General features: G+C 44.1%; 1 protein-coding gene across 1 annotated transcript in view; it reads right to left on the reverse strand.

The window, feature by feature from the left end:
* Window positions 1-9,749, reverse strand: part of TYK2 (tyrosine kinase 2) — a 114,061-nt gene extending 104,312 nt beyond the window's left edge. The window contains 2 exon segments of the mRNA XM_077470212.1: window positions 2,948-3,081; window positions 9,689-9,749. The gene's annotated coding sequence lies outside the window, so the exon portion shown is untranslated.
* Between the last annotated feature and the right edge of the window lie 1,555 nt (window positions 9,750-11,304).

An 11,304-nucleotide genomic window follows, 5' to 3' on the forward strand; every position in this document is an offset into this window, starting at 1 on the left:
TTCTACACAGCTTACCTGATTTGGATGTAAATACCCTCAAATTAAAGCTGAAAGTCTGCAGTTAAAGCACATCTTGTTTGTTTAATTTCAAATCCATTGTGGTGGTGAATAGATTCAAGGGTCTCATCAAGAGTGCCACCTGCCCACGATCTATGGGGGGGGGGGCAGTCCACAGCTTGCCCTCCATTCATAGATAACGTTTCTTTCATGGAAGATGTAGTAAGGCTTCTATGAATGGAGGAGCTGGGTGGAAAGGGCAGGCAAAGTCGGAAGAGGAATATTTTGATGAAAGGAGGAGGAGGACACCACAAATTAAGGGACACATCTCTGAAGGCAAGTATTCCAAAAAAAAAATAAAAAAATAAAAAAAGTATAAGTAATGTCCATTATGCATTTTTATTTTTATTTTAGGTAAACTTAGGGTGTAAGCAATGGCAGTCCATGTTTACTTCCAGTCTAACTTTTCCCCAAAAGAGGTTTAAAGCGGAACTCCAGGTATGATCTTTATCGCAGAGTTACATTGGTCCAGCTTGGCACAATGTAAGCATGGATATCCCATACCGGAGGGTCCGCTGGGGACAATGACTGTAGTAGTCAGTGCTACTACAGTGATCTTCCATGTCTTGTGCCAAGCATCTTCTCCTCTGCACACTAACTGCAGGAGGCACTTATTCAGCACTGCTCCCATTCATAGAACACCTTGTAACTTTGTTTAAGGAATACAATCCTCTCCAACAGAGGGTATTCTTTAAACAAAACAAGCTTTTTTTGCGACAGTGTATGTCAAAAAATAAAAAAAGCAAGTTCCCAAAACAGAACATACCTGGAGATAAACTATAAGCTTTCCTAGTTGGCCATCACTTTTACTGTAGACAGAGCCTACATTTTACTGAACTTACTGGAGGTATGTCAGCCCCTCTTTGATTATCAACAAGGCTTATCACCGGGGCCTGTGCCCATCTGGTACAGGCTATGATGATCAGAATTGGTTTGTCTACTGCTGGTCTTTTCTGTGTCAATTTGCCAATTGTATAAAAATCCCACAATTGCATGAGTCTGCATAAAAAATGTTTTTCTACATCTCCAAGCCCTGAGTAAGGGAGCAGTGTAGAGCCCCTGAAATGTTCTGGTTTTTGTATACAATTTATGTCTGGGATAAACCAATTTTGAAAATTACAGTGCGGCGCTTCAGTTCCTAAATCACCCATATCCATGGTGATTTTGTAAAATCCTTTGGTGTGCAGAAACTGTCTGCCCAGTATTCAAATGCTGCCCCCCCCTCCCTGATTCATTATACTTGTTATATAATATTAACAACACAAAGCCATCATTCAAACAACCCTTAGGATTCTAGTGCAGTTAACCCAACCCTTGAAACCTTATTTCCCGTTCAGTGTCCACCACTCCTCCCTGCCAGTCCCACCACTGGCTTCCCATTGCCCAACTAATAAAATAAAAAACTAAAACAAACACTCTTAGCAAATACAGTCAAAGCTATTCACAATTCTGCCCCAAGCTACATCACCAAGCTCCGTATATCACCCAAACAGCCTTCCACTCTCAAGACCTTCCACTCTCAAGCTCTCTTGTCTCCTCCTCCCATGCTCATCTCTAGGACTTCTCCAGATCCTCTCCCATCCTCTGGAACTCACTACCCAATCTGTCCGGTTATGTCCTACTCTGTCCACTTTTAGGCAACCCCTGAAAAACTCAGGGAGGCCAATCCTGCTGCCAGCTAACAACCGAATCTTCCACTCTCCTTATCAGTTCATCCCTCACAGTCCCTACCTTTTTTTTCACCAGCCCCTCCCTCTTAGAGATTGTAGGCTCACAGGAGCAGGGCTCCTCTAACCCTCGTTTTGAATTGTACTGTTGGTGCATTGTCTTCCTTTACATTGCAAAAGTGCTGCGCAAACTGTTGGCACTACATAAATCCTGTATAATAAAGACCCATTACGCCGGAGGTCAGCGGGAAGAACGACCCATTACGCCGGAGGTCAGCGGGAAGAACGACCCATTACGCCGGAGGTCAGCGGGAAGAACGACCCATTACGCCGGAGGTCAAAAAATAAATAAAAAGTTATGCAAAAAAACATATGATGCTGAATTTGATATTTGCTTGTGGCATAAAATTGACACAAGAGCCATTTTAGTGGTGCAACAGGTTTGTAAAGAATTTATTAAAACAGATCATATGCATCACACCCAAACAAGCCTAAGGCCTACTTTACAACTATGCAGGTGCAACAGCGTGCGCACAATTTTGCAGGTCACAAATCAGGTCTCATTTACACAGGTATACCTCTCCATACACCTGTGCAAAGGGCCGTCATTTCCCACACAGGATGCACAGGTATTCACACTGTCTGCACTTAAGGACACACACACTCAGGTGGCTGTTGAATTGGGACCCGCAGCTGTGTCCCCACAACAATGGGTCTGTTTGCACCCAGATGCATGGAACACCTGTGCTTTCTGTGCAGGTATAGATTCCCCTTTGCCCAATTGTAACAGATAAAATACATCCGTGTTAATGAGGCCATTGATTTTAAAAGGCTGCCCTATGCGTGAAAATTGAACAAAAGAAGTGCATGACCCATTGTGTTTTTTTTTATTATTTTTTTTGTTTCCATACAGTTGGAGCGCACATTAGTATGAGATGTTGGGGTGCCATTAGACCCCTTTCACACTGAGACGCTTCTAAACTGCCAGTAAAACACTGAGCGCTTTCCATTCATTGGAACGGAGAGGGGAGTTTTCTCATGGCCCTGCCAGCTCACTGTCCCAGTGTGTAAGCATTATTTGATTTTAATGTAAATAGGTTTTTGTGAGCTTTTCTTTGCATGAAAGCGCCTAACTGTGAAAGGGGTCTTAAAGGGGTTGTAAAGGTTCGTTTTTTATTTTCTAAATAGGTTCCTATAAGCTAGTGCATTGTTGGTTCACTTACCTTTTCCTTCGATTTCCCTTATAAATGTTTTTTTTCTTTGTCTGAATTTCTCACTTCCTGTTCCTCCTCAGTAAGCTGTTCAGTAAGCTGTTCTGGCTGACTAACCACCAGCTGGGATGATGGTGAGAAGTTTACTGAGGAGAAACAGGAAGTGAGATATTCAGACAAAGAAAAAAAACATTTAGAAGGGAAATCGAAGGAAAAAAGGTAAGTGAACCAACAATGCACTAGCTTAGAGGAACCTATGTAGAAAATAAAAAAAAACGAACCTTTACAACCCCTTTAAAGTGGTAATAAACTGCAGCAGAGTAAAAAACACCTGTAAGACAACGGCATAATGTGCTAGTATGCACATACTTAGAATAAAGACCTCCAGCGGCGTGCGGTCACCACTGAGATAGCTGACATTTTCGCCTGGCCTTTCTTCCAGGTTTGCAGGCTCCAACACGGTGACTCACTGGAGCCGCGATGACGCATGCGCATGGGAGCCCTCGGTTTCGACACAAAGCTCTAAAGGTCCGGAATACTCAGAGCGCATGCGCTGGTAAGGTCAGGTTGCTGCATCCAGGGTGAATAGCTCCTAACAACGGGGCACATTTAGGAGATATTCATGTTACCTAAAGGCAAGTCTTATTATAGGCTTACCTGAAGGCAAGAATCACAAAGCAGGCTTTACCACCGCTTTAAGACTTAATGGCACGGCTACCTGTCTACTAAAAGAATGCACTTTTTGTGCATTGTAAAAACATTCCGAATTTTGGGTGCATTCCCATATTGCATAGATGGGAACCCAGCCTAAGATAACATTCTGGAGAGGGAGGACAAACATCCTCCTAGACACCCCGTCAGATGCCAGGACACTGTCAGCTCTATGTGGATAAAGGGAACATTTTTTTTATTATTAAGGATGGTCATTGTTCTAAATTTATTAGAGGATTACATAGTGCAGAGAAACAGTGAATCATACAGTCTAAGGTAGGCTAAGAGGCTACTGGAAAATAAAAAACATTTTAACAAAGGTTACAATGTTCGTGTTTAAGTTTGATAATAAAAAAACAAATAAAACAGGCACAAAATAGTAAACAAATAAGGTATAAAAGTTTAGCTAAATACAGGCGCAGCTAATAAAATATCAAAACGTTAATTTCAATAATTCAGAAATTGAAATTTATTCTGTAGATGCGTTACACACAGTAATACATTTCACGCATTTCTTTCTTTTAATTATGACGATTATGGCTTACAGCTAGTAAAACCCAGAATTCAGTATCTCAGAAAATTTGATTACTACATAAGACTAATAAAAATAATTATTTAACCGCTTGCCGACCAGCCTCCGCAGTTGTACTGCGGCAACATGGCTCGGCTGCGCGAATCGCCTGCATGTTACATTGGTAACAAACGGCCACTAGCGTGCCCCCCCCCCCCCCCCCCCCACGGGCTCCCACGAACACTCGGGCACAGATATAGGAGGAGAGGGAGAGATTATATATTCATAATAATAAAAAAAAAAGTTTGAGGTTTTGAGAATCAAGACCGGTAACATTGATTTTTTTTCAAAGCGAAACAATGTATAGATGTGGAGCGCAACAGGGATGGGTGGAGGATCCAAAAGACAAAATAAAAGCCGATTCCCAAACTGATTTCAGACAATTATCCTCCTGTACATGTGAGAACAAATCCTCATCATCATAAACAAAATAATAATGAAAGTAAAACCAGTAACCACATAATCCTTTGCAAAATAATGAAAGTAAAAACATGAAACATACTGTATATTCATACTTGGAAAAGGCAACGGAGCATGAAGAACGTGCAACTCCAAAACGTAATAACAAAGCACGCATGCTTAGTATAGAGAACAGTAATTAGGACAATCATGCTAGTGTAATACATTCATAGGCTGATCATTCCAAGCAGGATCATCATGGCAAAGCTTTTACGTCAGAATCTTTTTATAGTAACAAGGAAATAGGAGAAAAAAACAAAACAAAACAAAACATAAAACTATAATTAAAATTGATAAAAACAGAAGCTATAAAAGCCAACATATTAAAATCATTTTATAAGGCGTTGCTGCTGAATCCATAGACATGAGATGAAATGGGACGGATCAATTCGCTTGAAACTCCATTGGGGAATAGAGGAAGATTGATTGAATAAGAAAACTTTCTGATTGTTGCTTAAAAGAAGAGTATTGGGGCATTTTATTTTTAAATTGTTCTCACATAGGTGGATGCAGCATCTGTTTCCCGGCGCCTCTAAGGCCCCATTCACACCCGAGCCTTGTGTAGCTTGAAGCTACAAAATGCTGGAGGGGGGAAAAAAACCAAATTATTCTCTATGGAGACGCGCCTGAAGCTCAAACAAGTTATGGAACTTTTTTTTTTTTTTTTTTTTAAGGCAGATGTGGGCGTTTTTCTGCTTTTTACATTGGGGACCCTTTGACCTGTACAAAATCTCACTACTTTCTGCCTGAAAACACTACGCTCAGGTGTGAATGGGTCTCAATACTGAGAACCGAGCAATTGAACACCGCTGATCGCTCGGTCCTCACAGCTCCCCGAGTAAAGAGCTGCTGACTGTTAGTCACCGTCTCTCCGCTCTACTGCCCCCCCCCCCCCCCCCCCCCATGAGCACTGGGCTGTGAAGGGGGTGGGAGCGACTGGCTCGCTGTAAGCACAAGGTCCAGTTTTCCCTGGATCTCTGATATGAGAAATGTGTGCAGTGGTGTCACTTGACTAAAACTGGAGAGTACAAAATCTGGTGCATCTCCACATAGAAACCAATCAGCTTCGAGGTTTTTTTTTTTGTCAAAGCTTAATTGAACAAGCTGACGTTAAAAGCCGATTGGCTATCATGCAGAGCTGCACCAGATTCTGAATTCTCCAGTTTCAGTAAATCAATGCCTTTTCTGCAATAAAAAAAAAAAAAAAAAAAAAAAAAACACTGCTCGCAGTCCTCTATGGCATGTAAACTGAGTCATGCATGCGCAGCACAGCCTACAGCACTCACACTATCCCTGTATACTGGGGGGACTGACTCCTGGAGTCAGGAGTTATGTCATCCTGTGCCCACCAATGAAGCTACCCAAGACTGGCACCTGGGGGGGGAGCTGCCAGTGCCATCGAGAAACAGAGGAGGAATGTTTAAGGAGTTTAAATCTGCTTTAAGGGCCGGTTCAGCCCAGGATTGCACAGGAACACGTAGATTCCCACGTGATGCCTTTTGACAGCCCATTCATGCAAAATCCATTTCTTTAAATGGGCAGCAAAATGCACTGGACCACACAAATAGTGAGGTTTGCACGTTTCAAAATGCACTGCGATCCCCGGGATCATAGGCACAGCTTCCTCAGAATGTTATGGTAATCGCTTTTCTCTCTGGCTTTGTTGAGTGATGCGAGGAGGGTGGACTGATCGAAATACGTGCAATGTTTATATGTGGAGGTCTGGATCCCGGTCTAACCGGAGAGAAGAGCTACACTCCGCTATGTGCCTGATCTCAGTCTAGGACAGCGTTTCTCAACTCCAGTCCACAAGGAGAGCCTGAAAACATGACCTGTCCCCGGGGAGCTTCGAGGACTGGAGTTGAGAAACACTGGTCTAGGCTACCCTTTTTTTTGTCTTCTGTTTATTGTGGAGCCTTAAAGCTGAATTCCAGGAATTAAGCTCATTTGTCAAAAAGGGAAGGCACACTAGGAGTTAAAGCTTTGACAATGAGTCCACGTTCACATTGGGCCGATTTGGCATGTCTAATATGACTAGTGCACCGTTCAAATCAGAGCGGCACCATAACGATTCCCAAAAGTAGTTCCTGTACTACTTTTGGCGACTTCAGGGGGCGATTTGAATAGACATTTGTGCAGGAACCCACACAGATGTCTGACAAATCGCCCCCAAAGTCAAATCACATTGCCGCATTGAAACCGTGCGAGTTCAGCTGAACACGCACAATTTATAACCCGCAGCAGTGTGAATGAGAGCGAAAACCTGGAAGCCGATTGGTTTCTATGCAGAGCTGGGCCAGATTTTGTCCAGTTTTAGTAAAATCAACCCCAATGTGTCCAAAGTGGCATGACAAGTCACACAAATGGAAGGAGCCCAATAGGCAGGCTCTGTGGGAGGCGGCATTATTTTCTTAAGGCTCCTCGCCCTCGACCCCTTTCACACTCGGTGGGTTTCAGGTGCTTTAGCCCTGGAAATAGCCTCTGCTAAGCGCCTGAAAAATGCCTCCCATTCATTCAAGCAGCATCTTAGGGGTGGACTGGGAGCGCTGTATTTAGTGCTCACAAAACAGCCCTGCCCATTTGAACGAATGGGCAGCGCTTACAAAGCGCCTGAAAAGCGATTCGGAAAGCACCATAACACAGGCGTTTTTAACCCCTTCTTTGGGTTTAAAAGTGCCCTGCTAGCGGCCGAAAAGCACCACTTAACCGCTTGACGGCCAGCCGCCATTTTACTGCAGCAGGTTGGCACAATCCCTCAAGCCAAGGTATAGCTACGATGGCTCACGGGATCAAGATAGCAGGCACGTGCCGAAGCCACATCGAGGGCGCCAATGCTCGTGGCCAACAGTCACAATGACCGCCGGCCATGAGCGATCGCGGGGAACAAGAGGCAGAACAGGAATGCGCGCGTACACACACACGTTCTGTGAGGAGAGGCGTGACAGATCATGACTTTCTATTAGCTAGGAACCACAATCCGTCACTTCCTCTAGGTCAGTCCCCTCCACCTACAGTTAGAAACACACAGGGAACACAGTTAACCCCTTGACTGCCCCCCCCCCCCACCGGTGTTAACCCCTTCACTACCAGTGACATTTATACAGTAATCAATGCATTTTTATAGCACTGATCGCTGCATAAATGCCATTGGTCCCAAAAAACATGTCAAAATTGTCCAATGTGTCCGCCACAATGTCGCAGTGCTGATAAAAATCGCAGATCGCCAACATTACTAGTAAAAAAATAATAATTATAAAAACGCTATGAATCTATCCCCTATTTTCATAGTTTCATAGTTAGTAAGGTTGAATAAAGACACCAGTCCATCCAGTTCAACCTGAGTGAGTGTCTACCCCTATCCCTGTACATTGCACACTCACATTGGTCCCTACCCTCAAGGAGCCCACAATCCAAGGTCCCCATTCATATACTAGGGCCAATTTTGGACAGAAGCCAATTAACCTACCTGCATGTCTTTGGAGTGTGGGAGGAAACCGGAGTACCCGGAGGAAACCCACGCAGGCACAGGGAGAACATGCAAACTCCAGGCAGGTAGTGTCTTGGTGGGGATTTGAACCAGTGACCCTTCTTACTGCTAGGTGAGAGTGCTAACCACTACACCACTGTGCTGCACATTTTGTAGGCTCTATAACAGGGATATGCACTTAGTGGCCCTCCAGCTGTTGCAGAACTACAAGTCCCATGAGGTATAGCAAGACTGACAGCCACAAGCATGACGGGACCAATCAATATACGCTTATTGTGATTATTATTTTTTTTTTTTTTTATATATTATATAATAATAAAATATATATAATAAAAATAATACAATTTTAAAAATACATATCGGCATAGACTGAGAAAAAAAAATACCACCAAAAGAAAGCTCTATTTTTGTGGAAAAAAAAAAAAAAAAAAGAAAAAAAAGGGGGACATCAATCTTGTTTGGGTACAGCGTCGCACAATTATCAGTTAAAGCGGCGCAGTGCCGAATTGCAAAAAAATCCCCGGTCATTCAGCAGCCAAATCTTTTGGGGCGGCAGGGATTAACCAGAGCTAAAATGGGCGGCACTAACGAGGTCACAGCGTGAAGGGGGGGGGGGGGGGTCTTAAGAGTTGTCATTTTATATATTTGGAAAAATTTAAATAAAAACATTATGGAATAAACAAAAAATAAATAAATAAAAACGCACTGCACCACATCGTACTGCGGTACCATGTGATCTGCGTTTGGGCTGCCGCTAACAATACATTGGCACGCGCATGCAGATCGAAAAGGGTCAGTGCCTGTTCCTGCACTGCGTTCTGGTATGGTCAGGGCCATAAAGCAGTAACGCCGAGCACACCTTCCAACTTGCCAATCAGGGAGGAGCTCAGCCGAGTTCCTATCCCATGTGAGCGAGCCCGGCCAGGACCGAGCCAATCAGGCATCCCCCACCTGCAGGTATACGGGAAGCTACAAGGTGGACCGGCCACTTCTGATTGGCCCAGTCCTGGCGGGCTCGCTCACACGGGATAGGACCAAGATAACACGGCTGAGCTCGTCACCGGTGACAACCAATGGGGGGGCCACACATGTTCCAAAATGAGATGCATGTTCCCAAAGTGTTCTACTAGATTAGATTGTAAGCTCTTCTGATCAGGGCCCTCTTATTTTAGTGTACTGTCCCCTTTATAGTGTAAAGTGCTGTGTAACCTGCCGGTGTGCTATAAATCCTGTATAATAACAATAATAATAGTACATGTACACACCGATCCTTAGTATATAGAGGAGCGGAATGAATGGGCCATGCAAGGGATACAGCTGTAGGCTCTACTCCTCTCCTAGGACACGTGACCGGTCCAGGTATGGAGAGGAGGAGAGGACAGTGCAGGCCACACATGGTCACCTCCACATCATAACACAGAGTGTGGGAGGGGAGCTCAGGGCACACACTGCGGGGATCATACCAATACACGAGGGGGGGGGACACACACACATATACATTACCCCCACATCTCAGAGGGCTCACCTGCTCCCGGGTCACATGACCCCCTCTGCCCCGGACCCCCGAAGGTTTCTTCTCACTGTCAGCTCAGCACAGCAGATGTGACGTCGCCCGGGGGCGGAACGGGGCTAGGCCACATAAGCCCACTTCCGCCTTTCTCGGGCGGCCGATTGGCTGAGGAGCTGGAGTCCACGCCCAACCTATTGGCTGGAGAGTGATAGGAGAGTGAGGGGGTGGGAGAGCAGAGTGTGAGCTCATCCTCATATTTATTTATTTACACTGGAATCGGTGTGTGCATAGAGAGAGAGAGAGAGACGTGTGTGTATTTTATATATATATATATATAGATATAGATATAGATATTGAGAGAGAAAGTACAGAGCTGTGTGTGTATATATATATATATATATTACACACACACACATATATATATATATATATATATATATATATATATATATATATATTTTATGTCAAAAGTGAGTACACCCCTCACATTTTTGTAGATATTTTATTCTATCTTTTCATGTGACAACACTGAAGAAATGACACTTTGCTACAATGTAAAGTAGTGAGTGTACAGCTTGTATAACAGTGTAAATTTGATGTCCCCTCAAAATAACTCAACATACAGCCATTAATGTCTAAACCGCTGGCAACAAAAGTGAGTACACCCCTAAGTGAAAATGTCCAAACTGGGCCCAAAGTGTCAATATTTTGTGTGGCCAGTGGCATCGCTAGGGGGTTGCTTTTGGGTCCATAGCCCAGAGTCTTTGCAGGGGTCCCCGAGGGGAGGCTCTCTGGGGACCCTGATGTAATGGGGGCTCTCTGAGGACCCTAATGTAATGGGGGCTCTCTGAGGACCCTGATGCAAGGAGGAGGCTCTTTGAGAACTCTGATGTAAGGGGGGCTCTCTTGGGACACTGGTATAAGGGGGGCTCTCTGGGGACTCTGATGTAAGTGGGAGGCTTTCTGAGGACCCTGATGTAAGGGGGGGGGGCTCTCTGGGGATATATATACACACACACATATATTACTGTATATACATGTGTATGCCCGCCCAAGCGTATGACTTTCTTTACTACACTGCTATGGGCTCTAGCCCCAGATCTTTTGTAGTTCTAGCAACGCTCCTGGTGGCCACCATTATTTTCCAGCACTGCCTTAACCCTCTTGGGCATACCTCCCAAATTTTCGAGATGGGAATGAGGGACAACTTTTAGCAAAAATATATAGGGATAGGATACACACCCCCTTGCCTCGCACCCTTAAAGTCTAATTATACAGGGGGGAAAAAAAGTAAACAAGGGCTTTTTTTTAACCACTACTAATCCCTTATATGGGCTTTTGAAATTTACAAATGCAGCAATTTAGAAATTTGATGAAAGGTTTAGCTCTGGGAAACACTTTTTGAAAAATAAAAGGAGCATTTTATATACAACTGTATAAATCAGACCAAAATAAGGGACAAATGAGGAGTAAAGAGGGACAGAGGGGCATTGTTGCAAATCAGGGACAGCTGGGAGATACGCTTTAGGGCATGGAGTTCACCAGAGCTTCACAGGTTGCCAGTGAAGTCCTCTTCAACTCCTCCATGATGACATCACAGAGCTGGTGGATATTAGAGACCTTGCACTCCT

The sequence above is a fragment of the Lithobates pipiens genome, unplaced genomic scaffold (genome assembly GCF_037356315.1).
Source record: "Lithobates pipiens isolate NorthernLeopardFrog02 unplaced genomic scaffold, aLitPip1_a1.2 Scaffold_8, whole genome shotgun sequence".
NCBI lineage: Eukaryota > Metazoa > Chordata > Amphibia > Anura > Ranidae > Lithobates > Lithobates pipiens.